A 23,802-nucleotide genomic window follows, 5' to 3' on the forward strand; every position below is an offset into this window, starting at 1 on the left:
AAATCAAGAATGCTTTTTGTGCTCCAGGATATAATATATATAACAAAATTGGATTTTTTTCTGTTCCTGGTTTGAAAGTGTTATTTCCTGTTTAATTGTGCAGCACTTACTTTGAAAGTAGTTGTTATACTCCAGAAACTTCATTTTTGTGACTGCCACAAAGTATGTTGAGTTAGCTGAGACTCGATGAGGTATTCATTGAAAAACTATAGCAGATTGTGCCGCAGGATGTCCCGCAAAAACAAAGTTTTTGCAATTTAATAAACCTCTTCCATGTTTTTATGATAGGACCAATTAGGAAATGACATGTATAACCCAGGAACAAAAATTGTGTTACATAGTGTAATTGATTTTGTGGATACTTAACTGAAGGATTATATTAATTTTTACTCAGGAGTAAGTTGCACAGTGGACTCTATGTGAAGTTCCATACATATTAAAACATAAACTGGACTTAAAGAGCCAGCATGGTGTAATGGTTTGAGTGTTGGGCTGTAAGTCACACTCTCTCAGCCTCAGAGGAAAGCAATGGCAAACCTCATCTGAGAAAGAAAAACCTGATAAATTTCCATTTACGAAATATTTTGAAGACACACAGCAGCAAAAATTGGACTTACTTATGAGAAAATATGGTCGGATTGTGCCTACAGATTTGTTGTTCAGTCGTTCAGTCATCTCTGATTCTTCGTGACCTCATGGACCAGCCCACGCCAGAGCTCCCTGTCGGCCGTCACCACCCCCAGCTCCTTCAAGGTCAGTCCAGTCACTTCAAGGATGCCATCCATCCATCTTGCCCTTGGTCGGCCCCTCTTCCTTTTGCCTTTCACTTTTCCTAGCATAATTGTCTTCTCCTCCTACAGATTACTTAATTCGAAACATTGTTTCCCTGATAATTTTAAAATATATGTCCTAACATCATGACACATATTAATGGTTCAATGAATAACTAATCCCACTTAGCCACGTTAACTGGTACCTAGACTACAACTGGAGCAAGAATGAAACTCACTCCAATGTATTAATGTCAACTCAAAGCAATGTCAAGTATGTTCAGTGGCGAGCATCACTGAGTAAACAAATGTGAAAGCAACATTGTGAACGTAGCAATTTTCAGAAAACGAGATTTGTGTTAGTCTATTTTGCTCTAAAAAGAAGGCAGGAGAAAGGACCTTGTGGCATTTTTAAGATTAGCCAATTTATCACAGCACAAACTGTCATAGGCTGTAGCCCACTTCTTCATCTGTCTGAAAAATGGGCCCTGGTCCTTGAAAACTTATGGTGACATAAACTAGTAAGACTTAAAGGTGCCACTAGATTCCTCCTTCCTTCCCTCTTTTTATTGCATAGGTAGGCATTTATGGAGTCTGTAAAACAAAGTCACAGTATACCAGAAATTCTGAGAAGATGATCAAACTGGGTATTGAGTTGCAGTTGCATTTCTAACTTTCCTATACCTACCCAAGTACCTGTGCTAAATAAAGACCCATGAATACAAGGGTTTATAGTGTCTCCATGTAGGGCCGTGGTGGCAAAGTAGGTTAAACTGCTGAGCTGTTGAACTTGCTGATCAGAAGGTTTGAATCCATGGATGGAGTGAGCTCCTGTTGTTAGCCCCAGCTTCTGCCAACCTAGCAGTTTGAAAACATGCAAATGTGAGTAGATCAATAGATACTGCCTCGGTGGGAAAGTAATGGCGCTCCATACAGTCATGCTGTCCACATGACCTAGGAGGCATCTACGAACAACACCGGCTCTTCGGCTTAGAAATGGAGGTGAGCACCATCCCCCCAGAGTTGGACACAACTAGACTTAATTTCAAGGGGAAACATTTACCATGCTGAAAGGGTTCCTAAACAAGCAGAAGAATCCCCTTTTGCCCACAGTTGCACTGTCCTCTCCCAGGCTATATTCAGACTGTAAAGTGATGTGAACCTAGGCCAAGGCTGCCCCGCATGCGCACTGACAGAGCATGTGGCTCCCTTAAGGGAGCGAAGCAAAGACAAAGTATCTCACTTCGGCATCTTGCAATCTCTGAAGCCCCAAAGTTTCCTCTTCATAGTGTTCCTCCTGCATGGGATGGCAGCTGCGCGCCTTGCTTCAAGCTAGGATCAAAATGTTTTTTTCAGTATCAGAAGGGAAGTGCTTGGCAGTGCATGCCCATCGGGAGCACTCTCTACCCCAACCCATTCTCGAGCACAGCAGGAAGGCTCCAAGTCAAGGGGACCCATGCCGAGCACCAGACGCTTGCGGCAACTTGGGGAACTCGCAGTGTGGACTTCAGGAGCCCTCCTGCAGTCGTGTGGCCTTGGAAGATTTCTCCCTTCCAGGGATGGTGGTTTTTAATCCAGTCCTGATAGCAGTTGGAGGAACTGCCAGGCATACTTATTCCTGCTCATCAGGAGCAATGCCCTGGAAAGAAACTAGTTATTCCTTTTCTTCTCGTATTTTTAAAGCTTGAGACCTGTGAATGTACCATCTCCCCCGAGGCTGTGTCTTATTTTTGTTTCTTCTTAGTTCATCAATGTCAGTTTTTGGGACCGTGTTTCATTCCTTGGAATGGGGGTTGGGGACCAGGTGCTGTAAGACTACCGTTCCCATCATACTTGGCCTGGGTCTTTCTTGATTGGAACTGATAGGAGTTAAAGTCCAATAACATCTAGACCAGGGATCCTCAAACTAAGGTCCGCGGGCCGGATACTGCCCTCCAAGGTCATTTACCCAGCCCTCGCTTAGGGTCAACCTAAGTCTGAAATGACTTGAAAGCACACAACAACAACAATCCTATTCCATCAGACAAAAGCAGACCCATACTTCCCATTGAAATACTAATAAGTTTATATTTGCTAAAATTGTTCTTCATTTTAATTATCGTATTGTTTTTAAGTGTTTTTTACGCAACAGATAAGATATGTGCAGTGTGCATAGGAATTCATGTTTTTTCCTTCCCACCAACAGTTTCAGGGACTATGACCTGGCCCTCTGTTTAAAAAGTTTGAGGACCCTTGATCTAGACAGCCACTGTTCTCCCCTTGTCTGCCAACCCAAAATGAGGATACCAAATAAATCTGAAGTAGTGGGGTACATAACTGAAATGGAGATTTCTGTACTGAACCTCTCAATTGCTCTTAGGCCCCTTTCACACAGCTGAATAAAATCCACATTGAACTGCATTATATGGCAGTGTGGACTCAGATAATCCAGTTCAAAGCAGATATTGTGGATTATCTGCCTTGATATTCTGGGTTATATGTTTGTGTGGAAGGGCCCTTCATTTTTCTTTGATCTCCCTAAAGTATCACAGATATTTGTTTCTCATAGGACAACATCTGGACTCTTAACAGGGGACCTTTTGTTGCAATAGCAACTAAAATGAGTATTTGGCACTCCTGTTGGGAGAGAGGGAAGTCCACATTCTTTCCAAAGCGAACAATCACAATTGAAATCCTTATTTATGTGTGCAGTGCGCTGCGTTTTCAAAATGTCACTACAAAGTTAATTTAACTCAATTAACCCAGTAGGATAGCTAGTTGGAGCTATTGCCATTAATTAAGGATTCTCCAAGTAGGAAGCAGTCTGTTAAAAGAAGGCTTTTCTCTCAACATCTCATACATCCCCCTTAGGTACTACTGGCATCCCTTGCTTTTTAACAGTCCACTTTTCAACATTCTTTCAATCCTCATCAGTTATTGACGGAACTTATACATTTGACACGTGGTTTGTTCTGTTATCATGTTTGTACTACACTTTTGTGACCACATGCTGATTTCCCTCTCAATCAACTTCAGTCTGGTACAGAAATAATTCATGATGAGTTTCTTAGAATGGTGTGTATTGTTTCTCTTACATTTATATATATAAAATTGGGTCCTGCATTTCAACTATTTATACTTTTTGATAGTGTTCTGACTCCCAATCTGTCAAATCAATGGAAAACACCTATATTAGTATATCACATCATATTATCAGATTAGGAAGGAAATCTCCCCAGTGATTTCTCTAGGGAGTGGTTCCCAACCTTAGGTCCTCCAGTTATTTTGGACTTCAACTCCCAGAAATCCCAGCCATCTTAACAGCTGTTAGGAATTGTGGGATCTAAAGTCCAAAACATCTGGAGGACCACGGTTTGGGAACCACTTCTCTGTTGCATTGCTCACTATCCTAAATAATGTACAGTGTTCCCTCGCTACTTTGTGGTTCACTTTTCGCGGACTCGCTGTTTCGCAGGTTTTTGCTTCCCAGTTTATGAATGGTTGCCATTGCCCAGAGTGGCATTCTAAGCCCACCTCCTGACAACAATGGAATGTGGAAGGGAGAGAGGCAGCCAATCGAGAGAGATTGCAAAGCAAAACAGAGATAGCTAGCAAAAAAAGGTGTGCGGTGCCTTTTAATCTCTCCTCGCTTCTGTGTCATCCTCGGAACGCGATATATATTGTCCCTACTTTGCGGATTTTCACTTTTCACGGGTGGTCCTGGAACGTAACACCCACAATAAGTGAGGGAACACTATATCTCTTGGGCGAAACAATTCCAAGGCACAAAGCATTGTCAGGAAATATTGACAATCAGGGTATAGCTACATGTGGCTGGCAAATTGGGTGACAAAGTGTGGACAGTGACCCCCAAATAACATTTCTACTCACCAAAGAATGTTTCTTTCTGTTGACCAAATGTTTAGCATTGCAGAGTGAGACACTGAAAATACATATCACCCCAAACGTATTGCATTTAGTGTGTTTGCATTCCTTTGGTAACTTTGCTCCTTTGTCCAAACTTGCTCAGCTGAAACTTCAAGCGGCTGCAATGTTACAAATTTGGGGGCTGGAGGAAAATGCCATGGTGAGGGGAAGAGTTCTTACCTGGTTTGGGCAATGTCCTCATTCCCTCCGACCCACTGCCCTCCTATCTATACCCATGCCATCACAGTACAAAGAATAAGAACATTACAATGTAATTGTAGTGCATATGAACATGTCCACAAACATAGACAAACGTTTAAGGTAATCTAATGCGCAACATCCATTTTATGAGAGGAGGAAATGGCTGGTTGCCTGTTGTTTGCCTCTCCACTAGGATTTTGCTAGATAACTGGTCAGGGCTTTTGTATGATCTGGTAGAGTAGATAAAAATAGAACTGCCAAGCCACATGGAACGCACCCACAAGAGATTTGGAAGATGAATGGCACTTAAACAACAAAAAGACTGTAAAATCAAGCCATTAAAAAACAATCTCTTCTCCAGTCAGCTCCCCTCACCTCCCTTCTACTATGATAAAGAAAGCAATAGAAAAGTGCTAAAGATTTCCCTTTAACCCGCATAACCGGATAGGCGGAACTCTTCACAACATTTACTACCTCTTGCCTTATTTAAAACATGGAACATATTTTAGGACAGCTTCTTTCCTCTTACTCCCCAATCCCCAGTCCTATTATAATGGAATTGCTTTCAGCCTTGATTGTGTGGGTTGGATTTGGAGGCGTTAAACCTAATGAAGCAACACAGCTGACTCTCAGCAGGATTCAGGAAAGCGAAGGAGGAGGCACAAAGGGTGTGTAGGAGGGCACTTTCCTACTGACCCAATTTGAAGCCACAATCTCAGCACACTAGGGCATATATATGAAGAGAGGTGCTGCTTCCAAGTTACCACCTCGGGCAGAAAGTATTGAGCAAACACATTATTAGTTATTTACTTCATCATTATTTCATATTTAATGCAGATGTATAAGTGTTTGTGAGGCTTTTGGTTATTGTTATGTGACATGTGGACTCTGACTTAAGACAATCCTATCAGAGTCTTCATGACAGGTTTTGTTCAGAGGAGGATTTGCCACTGAAGTCACCCATTGGGCTTCCATGGCTGATCAGGGGTTCAAACCATGGTCTCCAAATGCCTAGAAGTTTGTCACAGAAGGCAGGCAAATCACATTTACAGCTGGACAACAACTTGTTTGCTTTGGATAAATCACATGACACTGTTCCTTTCCTTTCAACTGGGAGACTATTGAAAGGTGTTTCTTTTACAAAAAGAGGTAATTAATGGTTTGTTTTGTGTTTATAAAAGGAATGCTTTCCAGGCTGCTTCCCACCTGCATGGCTTGACCTAAAGTACTATACATTTTGACTTGGAGGATGCTGCTTTCCCTTTTCCAAGACCAGGACAAAGGGAATTCCAATACAACAACAACAACAACAACCATCTGCAAAAGGCCACCTTACTGGGATCTGCACGCATTATTCGCCAATACAACACACAGTCCTAGACACTTGGGAAGTGTCCGACGTGTGATCCAATGCAACAACCAGCAGAGTGATCTTGTCTCCTGTGGATTCATCTTGTTCTGTTTCAAATAATAATAATAATAATAATAATAATAATAATAATAATAATTATTATTATTATTATTATTATTATTTATACCCTACTACCATCTTCCCTGCCACCATCTCCCCAAGTCCAAATAATTACAATAAAGTAAAAGTATTATTGTGATTTACTTCAAACATTTCTAACCACCCTTCTCAACCCCCCCCCCAGGGGGGACGGGACGGGGACTCAGGGCGGCTTACACCGGCAAAAATTCGATGCCACAAGATAAAAAAGTCTAACAAATAAAACATCAATTTAAAACAGTGAATAAAACATCAAAGTAAAACAGATTAAAATCCAATTGAAACATTGTCAGCAATTCATATAGCCAATTCCAGTCCGATCCAAAGTGTTCTCCTGATTGCTGTCCAAAGGCCTGGTTCCAGAATCATGATTTAACCTTCCTAAAAGAAAGGAGGGAAGATGCCAACCTGATCTCGCTGGGGAGCGAGTTCCATAGGTGTGGGGCCACCGCCGAGAAGGCCCTGTCCCTTGTCCCTGCCAAACGCACTTGCGAGGCTGGCAGGACTGAGAGCAGGACCTCCTTAAAAAAATCATCTTTATTGTGCAGTTTTTCTTTTTTACATGTTACAGAGGAAAAAATAGATATACAGATATAGAAAGGGAGGGAGGGATGGGAGAAGGAAGGGAGGGAAAAGTAGAAAATGTTAAAAAGAAAGGTGAAGATATAGGTAGAATTGGAAGGTAAAGCGGGGGGAGGTAGGCAGGGTAAGCAATAAATTGTGGTGGTAAGTATGGTGGTGAGCTTCCAATTTAGTCCACAGGGATAAATAGAAAAAAATACTTGATTCTTGTATTTTATTTGATATTACAGTCACCTTCCCTTTTACTCGATCCATATTGAGTTCTTTTCCTTAAGATATATTCTCAGTGGTTGCCAGTCAGTCTTCTTCTTTATATTTTGGTCATGCAGCATGTTCACCAGGTAGTCTATATCCATATATTGCCTTTTTTTTGAGGATCCAAGATTCAAAGGTTGGGAGTTCTTTATCTTTCCACTGACTTGCTAAAATAGTTCCCTGGACGATCTTAAACTGTGAAGCGGGACAGAGAGGGAGATGCATTCGGACAGGTAACCTGGGCTGGAACCATATGGGGCTTAATAGGTCAAGACCAGCACTTTGAATTGTGCTCGGAAATGGACCGGCAGTCAGTGGAGCTAACACAACGGGGGTGGTATGCTACCTGTAAAAACAGACAATAACATCAAATAAAATGCTTTATAATAACATAGTAATGAAATAAAAATGAAATAAAAATAACAAAACCATGATAAAAACAAATGATAAAATGGTAATAGAATTAGACAGAGTGAGCTAGACCAAATGCAATGGGTAAAAATTGATAAAACCCATGGGTGAGATAGAAAGAAAGTGCTATGACTAGTGGGAGGCTCGGACGGGATAACAGTAGAAACAAGTATGAGTCATATACTCTGGTTGAGTTTTCTTTCTAGAAGCCTTGAGATAATGTTAGTGGCCTCTTCTCCCCTCCCCAGACTATTATTTCAGGGCCCTGATCCACTCAGTTCCAGGGCAACTCAAGGGTCCATCAAAATGAAACATAGGCCCCTTCCACACAGCTGAATAAAATCCCACATTATCTGCTTTGAACTGGAATATATGGCAGTATGGACTCAGGGCCCATCTACACAGCCATATAAACTAGAATATCAACACAGAATACCACAATATCTACTTTGAACTGGGTTATCCGAGTCCACACTGCCATATATTCCAGTTCAAATAAGATAATGTGGGATTTTCTGCCTTGAATTTCTGAGTTATATGACAATGTGGAAGGGCCCTTAGTCACATGCAGATATTCAACAGGATACAACACAAAACGCCAAAGTTATATCACTTCTCTCTGTTAGTTGAAGCAATCCTTCCTTATAGTCAGTGCCCACTGGGATCTCCATGGAATCAGTTTCTTGGGATGGAGTATGGTCTCTCGAAGATGAGACCAGTTATCTGATTTCTCTTAAGCTTTAAATACCCTTCCACTCTTGTTGTAAAATGAGAAGATGGTGACACTTTCCAGACAGAGAAGTGAATTACTCCATCCAGGTTAACAAAGGAACAATTTCCCAGGCGATCTAGGATGAAAATAATCTTATCTCTCTGCTAAAGCTACTGAAAGTCATAACAACAACAACAAGCTTCAGATCTACTAGATTAGTTAGCAAACGCCTAATTAAATGCTCCTGTGTATATAAAAAGTGTAATAGGGTGACTGGGCGTTACCACTTAATGTCAGTTCTTCTGGAGAGTCCAAATCCCTACAAAGACAAAGAGGAGGAAGACTTTTGGTGTCAGAGAGATACTTTCTTATCTGTGCATTTAACTCAGGCCTTTTCCACACAGCTGAATAAAATCCCATATTATCTGCTTTGAACTGGAATATATGGCAGTGTGGACTCGGATAACAAAATTCAAAGCCGATATTGGGATATATGGCTGTATGGAAGGGCCCTCATGTTATCACAATCTCTCATCATTCTCTTACAGAGTGCACGAAACTCAAGCAGACTGCAATTGAAGCTATAAAATAGTTAAATAAACTTAAAGAAAGCTAGTACATACAAGCTGGGTTATACAATCAGTAGTCCACATTCACTGGAGTTAGGGGCATAGGATAACAATGAAAGTAAAAAAAAATTAAGGTCCTCCAGCACGACTCTGTCATTAACTTCTACGTGGAACTGACTACAGAATGGGACTGGATGACCTGGGGTCCTTCCATACAGCCCTATATCCCAGAATATCAATGCAGAAAATCCCACAATATCTGCTTTGAACTGGGTTATCTAAGAGCCCTTCTACACAGCCTTATATCCCAGAATATCAAGGCAGATAATCCCAGAATATCTGCTTTGAACTGGGTTATCTGAGTCTACACTCAGATAATGTGGGATTTTCTTCCTTGATATTCTGGGATATAGGGCTGTGTGGAAGGACCCTCAGTCCACACTCAGATAATGTAGGGTTTCCTGCCTTGATACTTTGGGATACAGGGCTGTGTGGAAGGTCCACTAGAGATTCCTAGTAAAGTGTTCCACTGTAACTCTGTGGTCAACTTCTGGCAGAAGAGATTCCTAGAAATAATATCTTGATCAAAGCCCAAAATAATCAAATCCACAAAAGTCAAATCCGCAAAGGTGAATGGCTGACTGTATATATTATAAAAGATGTATATGACAGATGAGAAGCTCAATTACTAAATTCCTTGCCGATCCTTCACTATGAAGGAGCCTGACTTTGAGGGCCCTTCCACAAAGCTCTATATCCTAGAACATCAAAGCAGAAAATCCCACATTATCAGAGTGTGGACTCAGATAACCCAGTACAAAGCAGAAATTGTGGGATTTTCTGCCATAATATTCTGAGATATAGGGCTGTGTAGCAGGGCCCTCAGTCTGGATAAGGTCTCCCTTACCTGGTTAGCCACACTAGCCCAGAATAATACCATGGATGGTGATGGGAACTAATTGCTTATTTTCCAAAATTGCTGTCTTCCTAAATCTATTTTAGAACTTTAATGCTCCACTCTTGTAACATTAAAAGGCCTAGCTGTGTTATGTCTGGATCATCATCCAAAGGGACCTTGTGGCACCTTTGAGACTAACTAGAATTTGTTGCAAAAGCTTTCACAGACTGAGGGCCCATCCACACAGCCATATAACCCAGAATACCAAGGCAGATAACCCACATAATCTGCTTTGAACTGGATTATCTGAGTCCCAGGGGCGGCTCAACCCATTACGCAAAGGATGCATTTGCAGTATAGTTGATTTTGCCCAGGGGCGCTCTTGGGGGAAAATAGACCTTGACATATGCGAGTTGTAGTTACTGGGATGTATAGGTCACTTACAATCAAAGAGCATTCTGAACTCCACCAATGATGGAATTGAACCAAATACGGCACACAGAACTCCCACGACGAACAGAAAATATAGATCAGTGATTGGTTTGGGGGGGGGGGGGAGCAGCGCCAAAATACTGTTTGCTTACTGTTGAAAATTACCTAGGGCCGCCTCTGCTGAGTCCACACTGCCATATAATCCAGTTCAGTGTGGATTTTATACTGGGATATCTAAGGTCCCTTCCACACAGCTGAATAAAATCCCACATTTTCTGCTTTGAACTGGAATATATGGCAGTGTGGACTCAAATAACCCAGTTCAAAACAGATATTGAGCCCACGAGGACTTTGAGATCGTCTGGGGAGGCCCTTCTCTCGATTCCGCCTGCCTCACAGGCACGCCTGGTGGGGACGAGGGATAGGGCCTACTCGGTGGTGGCCCCCCGGCTGTGGAACACCCTCCCTGCAGACATCAGACAGGCGCCCTCCCTTATGACATTCCGCAAGAAACTAAAGACGTGGTTGTTTGAGAAGGCGTTTGACTAAGTGCTACAACAATTGGCAATGACGATTGGAACGGAACATGGATAACGAGATCGGATTGTGATTCTATGATGAGACGTCGCAAATGATTTAGTGTAATTGTATTATTGACAGTGATGTTGTTATTGTTGCTTGTGCTATTGCTTATATTGTAAGTTGTTTTTATATGTTGTACACCGCCGTGAGTCGCCCTAGGGCTGAGAACGGCGGTCTACAAATGCAGTAATAAATAAATAAATAAATATTGTGGGATTTTCTATCTTGATATTCTGGGTTATATGGCTGTGTGGAAGGATCCTTTGTCCACACTGCCAGTTCAAAGCAGATAATCTGGGATTTTATTCAGCTGTGTGGAAAGGGCCACAGTCTCAAAGCTGCTACAATATCCCTTGCCACTCTTTTGAAGCAGGGAAAATAGTAGGCAACATGTTCATTTCAACAGAGCTTAGTCTGGAAACTTTGCTGGTGGACCATATCCCCACAAAGCAAATTTAACCCCATCCTGATAATGTTTCCAAAAGGAATGTAGTTCAGTATTTTTCCAAATTCCAAGTTTCTGGGCTGGGCAGCCCCTGTGCTTATTTCAGGTTGCTCTCCCTTGTCTTTTCCAGCACACATAAATCCACGTAATTGCTCCTTTAAAGCATATGGGGAGAAAGAGCAAAGTTCAGAAGCATTCTTGTGACTTTTATGCTGAGTGCTACTGGAGTGACAGCAACTCAAGAGACGGGTTTGAACCACACACTTGGTTTCCCCTCCTCCACCTCCTCTGGCCTTCCAGCGGATATTGGATAGACAGCCAAAGCAAACACAAGACATGGGGAGAAGCCAGCAAAACCAAAACAAAAGGAGTGTTCTATTATCAGCTGTTTCCTGTTGTCAGAAAAAAATGGCTTTCAATTTGGTGTGGGTGTAGCATGCATGGAAAATACAACAGATTATTTAATGCTTGAATCATGGTTGAGGTTTCCTTTGAAACCTCCTTTTTCAAAACATTGCCCCTTTTTGTCCTTATATACCCCCTTTTTCTGCAATTTAGGCCTTATGACTTCAGACTGCATTAGTTCAAACCCATATTAAACAAAAGGAATCCTTTGTTTGGTTACAGATGGCTGCTTGATCAGGAACAGCAGCCAATCATAGCAATCCTCTGAAAGCTGTCCCCAACATTTTGCTGCCTAAGGTATAGCAATAACAACAACAACAACAACAACAACAACAGACATCACGATTGTGGAAAATAAAAAAGTTTGGATTATTGATGTCGCCATGACAGTTGCATTGAAGAAAAACAACAGGAAAAACTCCGCCATTATCAGGACCTCAAAATTGAACTGCTCTGGCATAAATTTATTTGTTTATTTATTCATTTACAGTATTTATATTCTGCCCTTCTCACCCTGAAGGGGACTCAGGGTGGATCACAATATACACAGCAAACATTCAGCACCGTTTTTGACATACAAGACATACAGACAGATAGAGGCCATTCAGCAGTTCTTCCACTTCGGATCCTGGAGATTGCTTGATTCGGCCACAGGGGGAACTGTCGCTTCATCCACTATGATGTCAAGCCTTTTTGATCGTGGTATTTCCTCCTTGCTCTCCGGCATTTTTATGTTGTCATAAATTAGCCTTCCCGCTTTAAGCGGTCCCTAATTTCTCTACTCACAGCTGTTTTCAAACTGCTTAGGTTGACAGTGAGCTGGGCATTTTTTTAACAGCTATTTTTAAAAAACAGCTATTAATAGTCGGGCACTCAACCCCGACTCATGCTTTGAACCTGCCACCTTTTGGCTGGCAGTGATTTATTGCAGCTGATTAACCAGTTGTGCTACCAGCCCGGCCCAGTACAAGTGGTCCTAGTGGTCATCAGCACACTGGGTGTCATGCCAAAAGATCTCAGCCAGCGTTTGGAAACAATAACCATTGACAAAATCACAATCTGTCAACTGTAAAAGGCCACCTTACTTGGATCTGCACGCATCATTCGAAAATACATCACACAGTCCTGGATACTTGGGAAGTGTTCAACTTGCGATTTTGTGATATGAAATCCAGCATAATATCTCGTTTGCTGTGACATACTGTGTTTTTGTGTCAGTAAAATATTATTATTATTAATAATACTCTTTTATTTGTATACTGTTCTATCTCCCCAAGGGGACTCAGGGCAGTTTTGAGCATAAGTCAAACACTGCATTCGAGAGTGCGCCTCGATAACTATGGGAGAGTTGGGCTAATATAGCATGGTAAACTAGGGCCAGGGGAATGGATAAAGTTCAAGCATGATCCTGCATGATGGTCAAGGCAGGACCTGGAGCTATTTATTTCTAAGTCCTGAGACACAGATATGAGATGAGAGGGCTGGGCCAATGGGAGACATAGGGGTGGGGAAGTGCGTAAAGTGCAGAACAGGGCCTTAACTAATGGTCAGGGTAGTGCCTGGGGCTATTCGTTTCCAGAGCCTGTTGAATAGCTATAACAGAGCTAGGCCAGGTCAAGGGCAATAAGGTAACAGAGGGCCAGGGAAGCGGGTAGAGTGCAGAGTGGGGAAACTAACTGTTGGCCAGGGTAGGACCTGGGGCTAATCATTATCAAAAACCTGTTGGAACCACCAGGTCTTCAGGTCCTTTCGGAAGGAGGCTAGTGACGGAGCTTGTATTAGCTCTCAGGGGAGGGTGTTCCAAAGGCAGGGGGCCACCACGAAGAAAGCCCTCTCTCTCTCTCGTCCCTACCAACCACACTTGAGACGGTGGTGGGAGCGAGAAGAAGGGCCTCCTCTGAAGATCTAAGACAGTAATTCTCAACCTGTGGGTCCCCAGGAGTTTTGGCCTACAACTCCCAGGAATCCCAGCCAGCAGCTGTTAGGATTTCTGGGAGATGGACAAAACATCTGGGGACCCACAGGTTGAGAACTGCTGATCTAAGAGTCCACTTTGCTTTAATTCTCCCAGCATCTGCCACCTGAAAGAAGGGGGTAGACAGAGGATGAAGCCAGAGGATGAATCCAGGCTGTTCCTGAAGTTGAGTAGTGTGTAGTATTTGCATTTCTAATTAGTAACATCAACTTTGTGAAAAGATATCAAGGTTTCCCCTGGAAAAGGGAAGGCTGCCTCCCAAGATGTGGTTAGAGGTAAACAAAGCAAGATATGGGTCATTTACACATTTTGATTAAAAGTGGTCTGTCTGACATATTTCTTATCTATGTGCAAGTCTGATACTATTTACGTTACAAACTCTCTAGTTTGGAAAGTTGGTTTTAAAAGTAAGAGCCACAAGAAAAAAAATGAAGTTATTCACCATTAATTTAGTTGTAAGGAGCTCGTTATTTATAACTAGTTACTTCTAAGCTATGGCACAATTGGGAATCTTCAGGGTGGTATAGTCCTTGAGTATCCTATGAGTTACCTGAATGTTTTGTCTTGTCCAGCTTCAAACATATATTTCAAAGGGTAGGCATGTTTACTGCAAGTAAAGAGTTTGGCCCCCAGAAATGAACCTCTGGGTCATTTCGTAGTATGCTGCAAGAAAAGAGTTAGTGTATAGAAGCAGCTATATTTTCATTCTAGATACCAGATTGTAGTGAGTTAAATTTATCTCTCTGTAGCACATAGTTGAAATGTTAAGTAGAACCAAACAAAGATACAATCTGGAGCCCATTCTTCTTTGGCTTCAAGACAAATAATGTAACAGCGGCTAGATGCTCCTTAGTAGTAAATTTTGACACTGAAAATGCTATATTTATAGCTTTGTAGCTTATCTTCTTTTAAGTTGCTGTGAGCCAAAGAACTTATCCTTTAATTGCACAATAATGCTGTAAGGATTGGCAAGTGCATAATTGTTAATGGGAATGTTGAACTGTGAGCTCTAATTGGAAACTGGATACTTGCAGGGTGAAGTAGGAAATGAACCCATGTTTTTCCTAAATGTTGGACCATGTACTTAATCCATCTCAAGGAATCAGTTTTTTTTAACTGACATACTAATTTTATCATGCATTGACATTTTGCTAGTAAGACCTCACAGATTTCATCTTTTTTAATGCAGGAGATTTAAATATATTTTATTTAATACCTCTCCTTTCTTTCTAGTGATTATCAGATCTAGATCAGTGCTCTCTGTGGATATTACAATTTTTCCAACATCTCATGGACACTGGCCCTATGCCAAACAGTAAAAAGATGTTTAAAATATTCTTGTGTGGGATGGCAGCTATCCAGTAGGCTTGGTCCTGATCAGTTTGACCGAAAGTGATTTGTAATATTCGATGGTCCATTTCGTGTAATCCCCAGGAAACAGATCGGGGAGGAGGAAACTAAAAACCTAGGCAAAACAGATGAAGAGAGCCGGATTTAGGATGGAGTTACGTCTGTATTATACCTGAGGTAGGGGTCTGCTGCGGGGCTCCCGGAGAAGATCCTGCAGCATCTTTTCTCCCTCCTTAGCAATGGAAACATTCCCTAGGCTCCTTCAGAGAGGGCCCTGCTAGCAACTCAGTTTCCCAGCAGCACTTGCATAGAGCGGGCATTGAAAAGTCTCTGAGTTCCTCTTGGAGCATGATGGGAGTTGCAGTTTCTCTCTCTCTATGTTTCTCAGCCAATAAAAGACCTGGTTGTGTCTATGCTCTGACTGGCTGAGAATGGACACAACCGGCGGCTACAATTCCCAGAATCCTCTCAGTCTGTCTTATTTTAAAAAAATGTTATGTTAAAAAATTAAAATAATTCTTAAAAATTAGTAGATTTGAGAAGTGTTCTAAAATTTGGCAGGCCCACAGTTGTAAATGGATTCTAACATTCAGGTAAGTTTCATGCAGATAGGCCTTAAAATGACTGAGGATTCAGCCTTTAAAGTTTCCCATTGTAGCCAATGGCTGAATCTTTGCCGAATGGAAATAGCAACACTCCTCCTGATTCGAATAACTTCCTGGTAAATAGAATTAGGGGTTAGCTGAGGGGTTAGCTGCCCATCCTTTGTTTCAGTCACCTGAATATTATAATACCATTCAGCACCTGCCATGCCTACCTGTGTCATGTCCCGTTCTCCAACAATGACATTTCCCCTTTCCCAGGAACAGATCACTTAATCACATCGGTATGGACCATGTTTCTGCCTTGGATTCAATGGACAGCAGTGCCAGAGTCACTGGAAACATTCGCTGGGGACTCGTATCTCAATCATATTTCCAATAAACCACATGGGACTTGATGGCCCCTTATTGTTCATCCCAAAGCAGGGACAATTTAGGTTCTTGTGGGTTTTTTCGGGCTATAGGGCCATGTTCTAGAGGCATTTTTCCTGACGTTTCGCCTGCATCTATGGTAAGCATCCTCAGAGGTAGTGAGGTCTGTTGGAATTAGGACAATGGGTTTATATATCTGTGGAATGGCTGGGGTGGGGCAAGGAGCTCTTCCCTGCTGGAGCTAGGTGTGAATGTTTCAACTGATCACCTTCATTAGCATTTGAAGGCCTGCCAGAGCCTGGGAAAATCCCCTGTTGAGAGGTGTTAAGATGTGCCTGGTTGTTTCCTCTCTGCTGTTTTGCTGTTGTAATTTTAGAGTTTTTTAATACTGATAGCCAGATTTTGTTCATTTTCATGGTCTCTTCCTTTCTGTTGAAATTGTCCACATGCTTGTGGATTTCAATGGCTTCTCTGTGTAGTCTGACATGATGGTTGTTGGTGTGGTCCAGCATTTCTGTGTTCTCAAATAATATGCTGTGTCCAGGCTGGTTCATCAGGTGCTCTGCTATGGCTGACTTCTCTGGTTGAAGTAGTCTGCAGTGCCTTTCATGTTCCTGGATTCTTGTTTGGGCAATTCTGCGTTTGGTGGTCCCTATGTAGACTTGTCCACAGCTGCATGGTATACGGTAGACTCCTGCAGAGGTGAGAGGATCCCTCTTGTCCTTTGCTGAACGTAGCATTTGTTGGATTTTCTTGGTGAGTTTGTAGGCACAATTTAATCCAATCATGAAATGATGTCTCCTTTGTCAGAAGTTTCCATCCTGTCCTTCACCAGCTATTGGGGAGCGGGAATCTGCATTGGATGTGGGGAACGCTCTCCCATTGGTCAGTGGGCGCTGCAGTCCCACCTCTGCAGGAAATCTTCATGACGTCAACAGAGAAAGCTTAGCCAATCATGGTGAAGCCAGCTCCAGCTGGAGTGAAAGCGGGAATTTCAAAGAGTTTGACTGTATAAAAATGTCTGTTTTTGAACTGTATGGTATCGCAGCTTACTTTGGTGGATTACTGCGGGCTGGCATCACTTCAGGTGACTTAAGAAACTACCTCGGTGGCTTCTTCTTCAACTTGGTGAGACTTATTAATCAGGAATTTTGAGTGATAGCTTCTTCATCTTGCTAGGTGCATGGACCTACAGGGTGGTCCGCTGTGGTGCCGGCAACTGCGTATCAGGACTCAGTATCCGCACTTCGGGTTTTGCTATCTTCTGCCTGGATCTCACTATCCACAGTTGCTTTGAATTTCTCTATTTCAAATGAACATTACTTCTGAAGTAAACTGAGAATAAAGGGGGAGAATGGGAGGAGAGAAAAGCTAGGACATTTTAAAAGCAATTATTGAAATAATGAGATGACAGAGGATTAACTAGGACTGCCTATACCAAATGAGGATAGCTGGAACGTCAAAATGCTGCACCATGATATTAATCTTTAAGGTTAGGAAAATGCTACCTTCCTTAAATTAAAAATGTTTTTAAGACGGTCCTAACGTTTTGCTGATAAAGGTTATCGCTATGGGATGGTTTGTTAATTTCAAGTTGCGGTTTTGTGCAAACCTTGCAACTTGAAGGCTAATTTAAGGCTGCAAGACTGCAAGGCTAATTCAACGTATCCTATAAGAGGAGAAAGCAAAGCTGATTCCTTTAGATGGAAACACTGGCCACAGAATTATTCATTCACCCAATTTGCCAACAACAATTCAAATGAGAAATACCGCAGCAGCTATGGCAATGGAATTGCCCAAGAAGTTTGCTATAATATCAAAAAACAAACCTCTGTTTTCCCTCTAGAATGCGGTATCTTGTTTCTTAGGCAACACTCTTTTTTTAAAATGAGAGTTTAGATTTTGGTTTAAAACAATTACTGTCATTCACATAAGGCAGTTTATTTCCAGTTTAATTCTATGCGGCTGCAGGAATTGAGAATTCATGTCTTTGAGGCACAGGGTAAACGACTGCAAATAAAACATCTCTTTATGCTACCCTTTGAAGACATGCATTTATTTTCACATGAGCGGAGTGTCTTGTTACTTCCCCAGCATGTCTTTATTTTAAAAGACGGGCGTAAAAGCCCCAAAGGTTTGGCATTTGGGCCAGATATGCCAGCTGTTGTATCAATAATCATTATGACAAGCCTGATGGATGCTTGTGCTGTGTGTAACTTATGCTGGGATGTATCCGTACAAATCATCTGAACGTGATATATTGTCTGGCTTGTTGCTAACAAACAATAGATCTTCTATAGGTAGATTTAGGGCACTGGAATTTCTAATTTAGGGCCTTTCTTAAAAAAAATAAAACAAAATGCAGCTTGCTGCATGCCAGAACACTAACCAACTCAAAGATACAGAGGCAGTAAAGACTGGATTAGCATTCTGCTGATGCAGTACCATCCCAAGACATTTTGCTGCCTGAGGAAGCAATTGGAAAATAGCATCCTGACCCAAGTTGCTTAGTACCGAAAACAAGGCTCACTACTTCATCACACTAGAGAATGAATCCGCTTTAAATCCTATTTCTGCCTCCTGCAGAATTCTGGGGTTTGTGGTTTAGTGAGGCTATTAAAGGCTCCTCCCTAAAGTACAAACCCCAGAATTCTGCAGGAGGCAGAAACTGGATTTAAAATAGATTCATTCTCTAGTGTGAGTTTTTAGCACATGGAGGAAGATGAAGACTGGATCTATACTGCTCTATATTGCAGGAATTGATTCCAGATAATAATAATAATAATAATAAATTATTTGAAACACCACAAGATGAGTCCACAGCAGACCCTCTGCTGGCTGTTGAATTGGATCACACGTTGGACACTTCCCAAGTGTCTAGGACTGTGTGATGTATCGGCGAATAATGCGTGCAGATCCCAGTAAGGTGGTCTTCTTCAGCTGGAAGATGGTAATTTTGTCAGCGCCTATTGTGTTTAAGTGCAGGCCAAGGTCTTTAGTCACTGCACCCAGTGTGCCGATCACCACTGGGATCACCTTGACTGGTTTGTGCCAGTAAAGCTTTTCCAGTTGTTTCTCTGCAATCCTGCTGTCACCTGGGATTGCGACATCAACAATCCATACTTTGTTTTTTAACACGATTGTGAGGTCAGGAGTATTATGCTCCAAAACTCTGTCTGTCTGAATCCGGAAGTCCAAGAGGAGTTATGATTATGATTATGATTATTATTATTATTTAGAAAATCAGGAGGCAGAGGGCTTCTGCAAGTGAAACAAACGGCAGAAGAAGAGAAACATGCACTGGCAGATTATGCGAAAGGCACTCAAGAACCAACATTGAGGGAAGTCAGTAGTAGTGAACTGCTTAAAGTGCAAAAGACAAAGAGCGAATACCGTAAAAACACAATCCAGAGCAAGAGAGAAAACTGGTGAAAGAAGGCTCTCCATGGACAGTTCCTGGGAAAAATAGAGAGCCAAATTGACAAAGAAAAGATATGGCTGTGGCTCACAAATGGAACTTTGAAAAAGGAGACAGAGGGCCTGATTCTGGCAGCCCAAGAACAAACCATTAGAACAAATGCCATCAGAGCCAGAATTGAAAACTTGACAACAGATCCCAAATGTAATAATAATAATAATATTTATTTATTTGATCAATCATATGACCATTTCAAAATAGAACACGAGTAAAAAACAAGGCAACAAGGTGATAAGTCAGAATCTTATTTTCCTGGTTCTTCTTTCAGGAAATCTGCTCTTTTCTTAATAGCTTTCAGAATAAAAAGGCTTACTCTGATTATGTTGGATCTTTCCTGCCCTTGCAAGAGGGATGTCAGAATATCATTTCTGTTGGGGGACCTGCAGTTGGATAATATTGGGTGTAAATATCTGTCTCGCAGTTCAGTGTATGCTGGACAGTCAATTAAGAAATGTTCAATGTTTTCCACTGTTTGTTCTCCCCAGACGCAGAATCTCTCACTTCTTGGGATGTTACAGTAGCGCCTGGTTTGCACCATAGGATCCCAAATGTAGACTTTGCAAGGAAGCAGATGAAACAATAGATCACATCCTCAGCTGCTGCAAGAAGATCGCGCAGACTACAAGCAGAGGCATAACGCCGTTGCTCAGATGATTCATTGGAATTTGTGCCACAAATACCATCTGCCTGCAACAAAGAACTGGTGGGATCACAAGCCGGAAAGAGTTACAGAGAATGAACACGCCAAACTCCTCTGGGACTTCCAGATTCAGACAGACAGAGTTTTGGAGCACAATACTCCTGACTGCACAATCATGTTAAAAATCGAAGTATGGATCGTCGATGTTTAATTATCGCAGTCTCAGCTTAATTATCGTGACTTTAAAGGAGAGTTCAGGCATGATTTGCTCAAGGGCTCATGTATGGGTCTTTTTAGCAGACCACGGTATATGTAGAACTTTTATGCAATACCACATTTCAAAGTAGTTAATTTTCTTCCTATCAGCTTTTTTCACTGTCCAGATTTCATAACCTTATTTAGAGATGAGAAATACGATGGCACAGACAGTTCTAGTTTATTATCAAATGACTTTAGGATCTTGTCTGATTCTTTCATAGCTGCCCTTCCAAGTACAGGCAGTCCCTAAGTTTATTTTGCTCTTTGTGCCCCTGTTTCATCTCACTGTCTTTCCCTGTGATAATTGGATTTTTAAAAAAAGATTTGGCTTGTTGTGGAAACAAGGTTTGATTATAAAGTTTCCTTGGAGACATTTTCCCCCATGAAAAAATCATTCAGGGGTAAATGTCTCTTCCTAGGGAGAGTTTTTTCTCATTTCCTGTTGTCTCACCCATGTTCTTAACAATGGGTCATTTGTAACTTGGGCACTGCCTGTATCAGATTTATTCTGTTTTCTTGACTGCAGTTAACTTTCTGATTAATGACTGAGCCAAGATATATAAAATAATGAAATATTTTAATGTCTTCATCATCTGCTTTAGAGTTATGTAAATAATCTGTGGTCATTATTTTTTATTTTAACATTCAACTATAAACCTGCCTTTGGACTTTCTTTCTTGTCTTTCTTCATTAATGGTTCCAAATGTTTGGTATTTTCTGCTAATAGTATGGTGTCATCTGTATATCTGAAACTGTTGATGTTCCTTTTTTTCTTTTTCGTGCCTTCTTCCTCCAAGTCAGGCCCGTAGCCAGGATTTGATTGGGGGGGGGGCTGAGTTTGATTCTAGGGGGGCTCAAGATCTACCCTAGCAAACCTTTTGTATCATTATCCCAATACCCCCATGCATATGGGATATATTGAGCATGGTGATCAGATCATGATGTGAATAAACATAACAGTTTAAATAATGTACCAGTAAGGCCTTCTTGCGAACCACCATGAGAATTTGGGGGGGGGGGGGCTGAAGCCCCTCAAGCTCCTCCCCCCCCCCCCAGCTACGGGCCTGCTCCAAGTATAACCCTGCTTTACATATAACATGTTAAACACACAACCTAAAGAGATAGAGCGGTTGTTCCCAACTTGTGGTCTGTGGACCACCAGTGTTCCACAAGAACGAAAATATGGTCCATAGCTTCACCATTACTACACCAATGTCTCAAAACCATGTGGCGACAGGGATTTCAGGAGAGGAGAGGTTGACTACTGACAAAAGGTTACTAACATCACATTAGCTCTAGATTATTTAATATGGTTTTCTGTGGGTGAGCAGATGGTGACTACTGGATGGCAGAAACTAGAGCTATCCAATACAATTTTCTGAATCGCCACCCCAAATAACCAAACCGAATCTAAAGTTGACCAAAAACTGATTTGCAACCCTTTTGGTACTAAAGTTGGAGAGTAGTACTAAAGTTGGTCCTAAAGTTGGTCAAGGGATCCCTGGTCAAAAAAGGTTGGGAACCACTGAGATAGAATGATAAACTTCAACCTTGAGTGACCCCTCAACTATTCTATTTCTTGAGTTCTGTTTTAACAGTGTCCTCTTGTTCTGAATACAGGTTATGCATCAGAACAATCAAATGTTGTGGTACACCCATTTATTCATGATCTATAATCTATAAAGCACAGGCTGTTTTTCTTTTGAAATTATTTGGTGAACTCCACTATTGAACATATGTTTGTAATATGATCCCTTGTGTCTTTCCTGAATTTAGCTTGGACATCGGGTATTTCTTATGACATATGTGATTAAAGTCTTTGTTAGAGCATTTTGAAAGTGTTGGAGATTAATACAACAGTCCTGTGTTTACTTCAATCCCTGGTGTCTCCTTTTGTGGGGAAGAAAATGTATATTGAGTGTTTCAAGTCTGTGGGTCATTGTTTTGTTTCTCATATTTAGTTAGAAATAGAGTAGATTCTGTTTCTGTAGATTGAAGCAGATTGTAGTTTGTATACATACTTAATTAGAAGGAAGCTGCACTTAACACCTGGAGTGCACATCTAATAATTACACATTTTAAGCATCTTCACAGTCAAGGATGTTCCATGATAATAGGTGGAAAAAGTAATTGCTCCTCCCCTGCAAATACCTGCAAGTAGGAAAATTAATAACCACCTACTGTTAATGTTGAGTTTCCCACACCTAGAGGTGTATTTGGCTCTTTTCTGAATGTGGCAAATGTTAGGCTTGGGCCTGACTCAGTTTGAACGAAAATGATTTGTAATATTTGGTGGGCCACTTCATATAATTTCCTAAAAAAACGAGGAGGGAACAAAAAAGCTCAGCTAAATGGATTAAAAGAGCCAGATTTTATTGGCTACTGGAGAGGATGGAGTTAAGTCTGCAATATACCTTAGGCGGGTCTACCACGAGGCTCCTGGAGAAGATGGGATTATTGCAACTTCTTTTTCTCCCTCAGCAGCATTCATCCATTTCTTTTGGAAAGTTTCCTAGGCTCCTCCTCCAGAGAGAGCCCTGCTGAGAACTCACTTTCCCAGCAGCACTTGCATGGGGTGGTCATTGGAAAGTCTCTGAGTTCCTCTCATAAATTATGGGCTTTGAAGTTTTTTTCTCTTTCTCTGTTTCTCAGCCAATAAAAAGCGTAGTTGGCTCCATGCTCTGATTGGCTGAGAATGGACACAACTGGTGACTACAATTCCCAGTACCTTCTCTTGCAGTTTGTCTTATTTTTAAAATGTTATGGTTAAAATTTAAAATAATTCTTAAAAATCAGCAGATTGGTGAAATGTTTTGAAACTTGGTGGGCCTTCAGTTGTAAATGGGGTCTAAAACTGAGATAGGTTTCATGCAGACAGGCCTTAAAATGACTAAGGATTGAGGCTTTAAAGTTTCCCATTGTAGCTAATAGGCTGAATCTTTGCCGAATGAAAATGACAACACTTCTCCCAATTCGAGTAACTTCCCGGTAAACAGAATGAGGGGCTAGCTGACAATGGATCTCAAAATGGCATGCCTTTTGGCTGAAATGCACACCTCTAGCAAATATGTCACATTCAGAACTGATATATGAATGTTCTCATTTATTATTCTTGGTTCTTCTTTTTGTTAGATTCATGTTTAATCCTATGGACTATGGTTTGACTTCTGTTGCTAGTCCTACTGAAAGTCAATCTGTGCTGGTATGGCTGTACCAAAAGCTCCAACTTCCTTTTCTTTCTTTGAGTGTTTGCATGTATTCCAAAGTTCCATGCATTTTGCAATAAGGTGGCTTCCCTTGGTTTGCAATTATAGGGCCAATGACCCATCAATCATTGTTAAGTTTTGGTTCTGCCCTTTTCCCCAGGGCTCTGGGAGGAGAGGGAGCCATTTTAGGTCAGTCTTGCATTGGAAAGCTTAGCTACAGGACGTGGATTAGCTCCACCTGTA

At 41.5% G+C, this 23,802-nt stretch overlaps 1 long non-coding RNA gene across 2 annotated transcripts in view; it reads left to right on the top strand.

Annotated features, from left to right (window-relative positions):
• Positions 1-23,802, top strand: part of LOC137097273 (uncharacterized) — a 145,140-nt gene that overhangs the window by 46,228 nt on the left and 75,110 nt on the right. The window contains exon 3 of one of the 2 annotated variants that reach the window (XR_010910105.1): positions 6,059-6,379. The exons of the other annotated variant lie outside the window; for it this stretch is intronic. This is a non-coding gene — a long non-coding RNA (uncharacterized lncRNA). Of the gene's footprint in view, positions 1-6,058; positions 6,380-23,802 lie in introns of those variants that run through there. 2 annotated transcript variants of the gene reach the window in all.

This window comes from Anolis sagrei, chromosome 6 (assembly GCF_037176765.1).
Source record: "Anolis sagrei isolate rAnoSag1 chromosome 6, rAnoSag1.mat, whole genome shotgun sequence".
NCBI lineage: Eukaryota > Metazoa > Chordata > Lepidosauria > Squamata > Dactyloidae > Anolis > Anolis sagrei.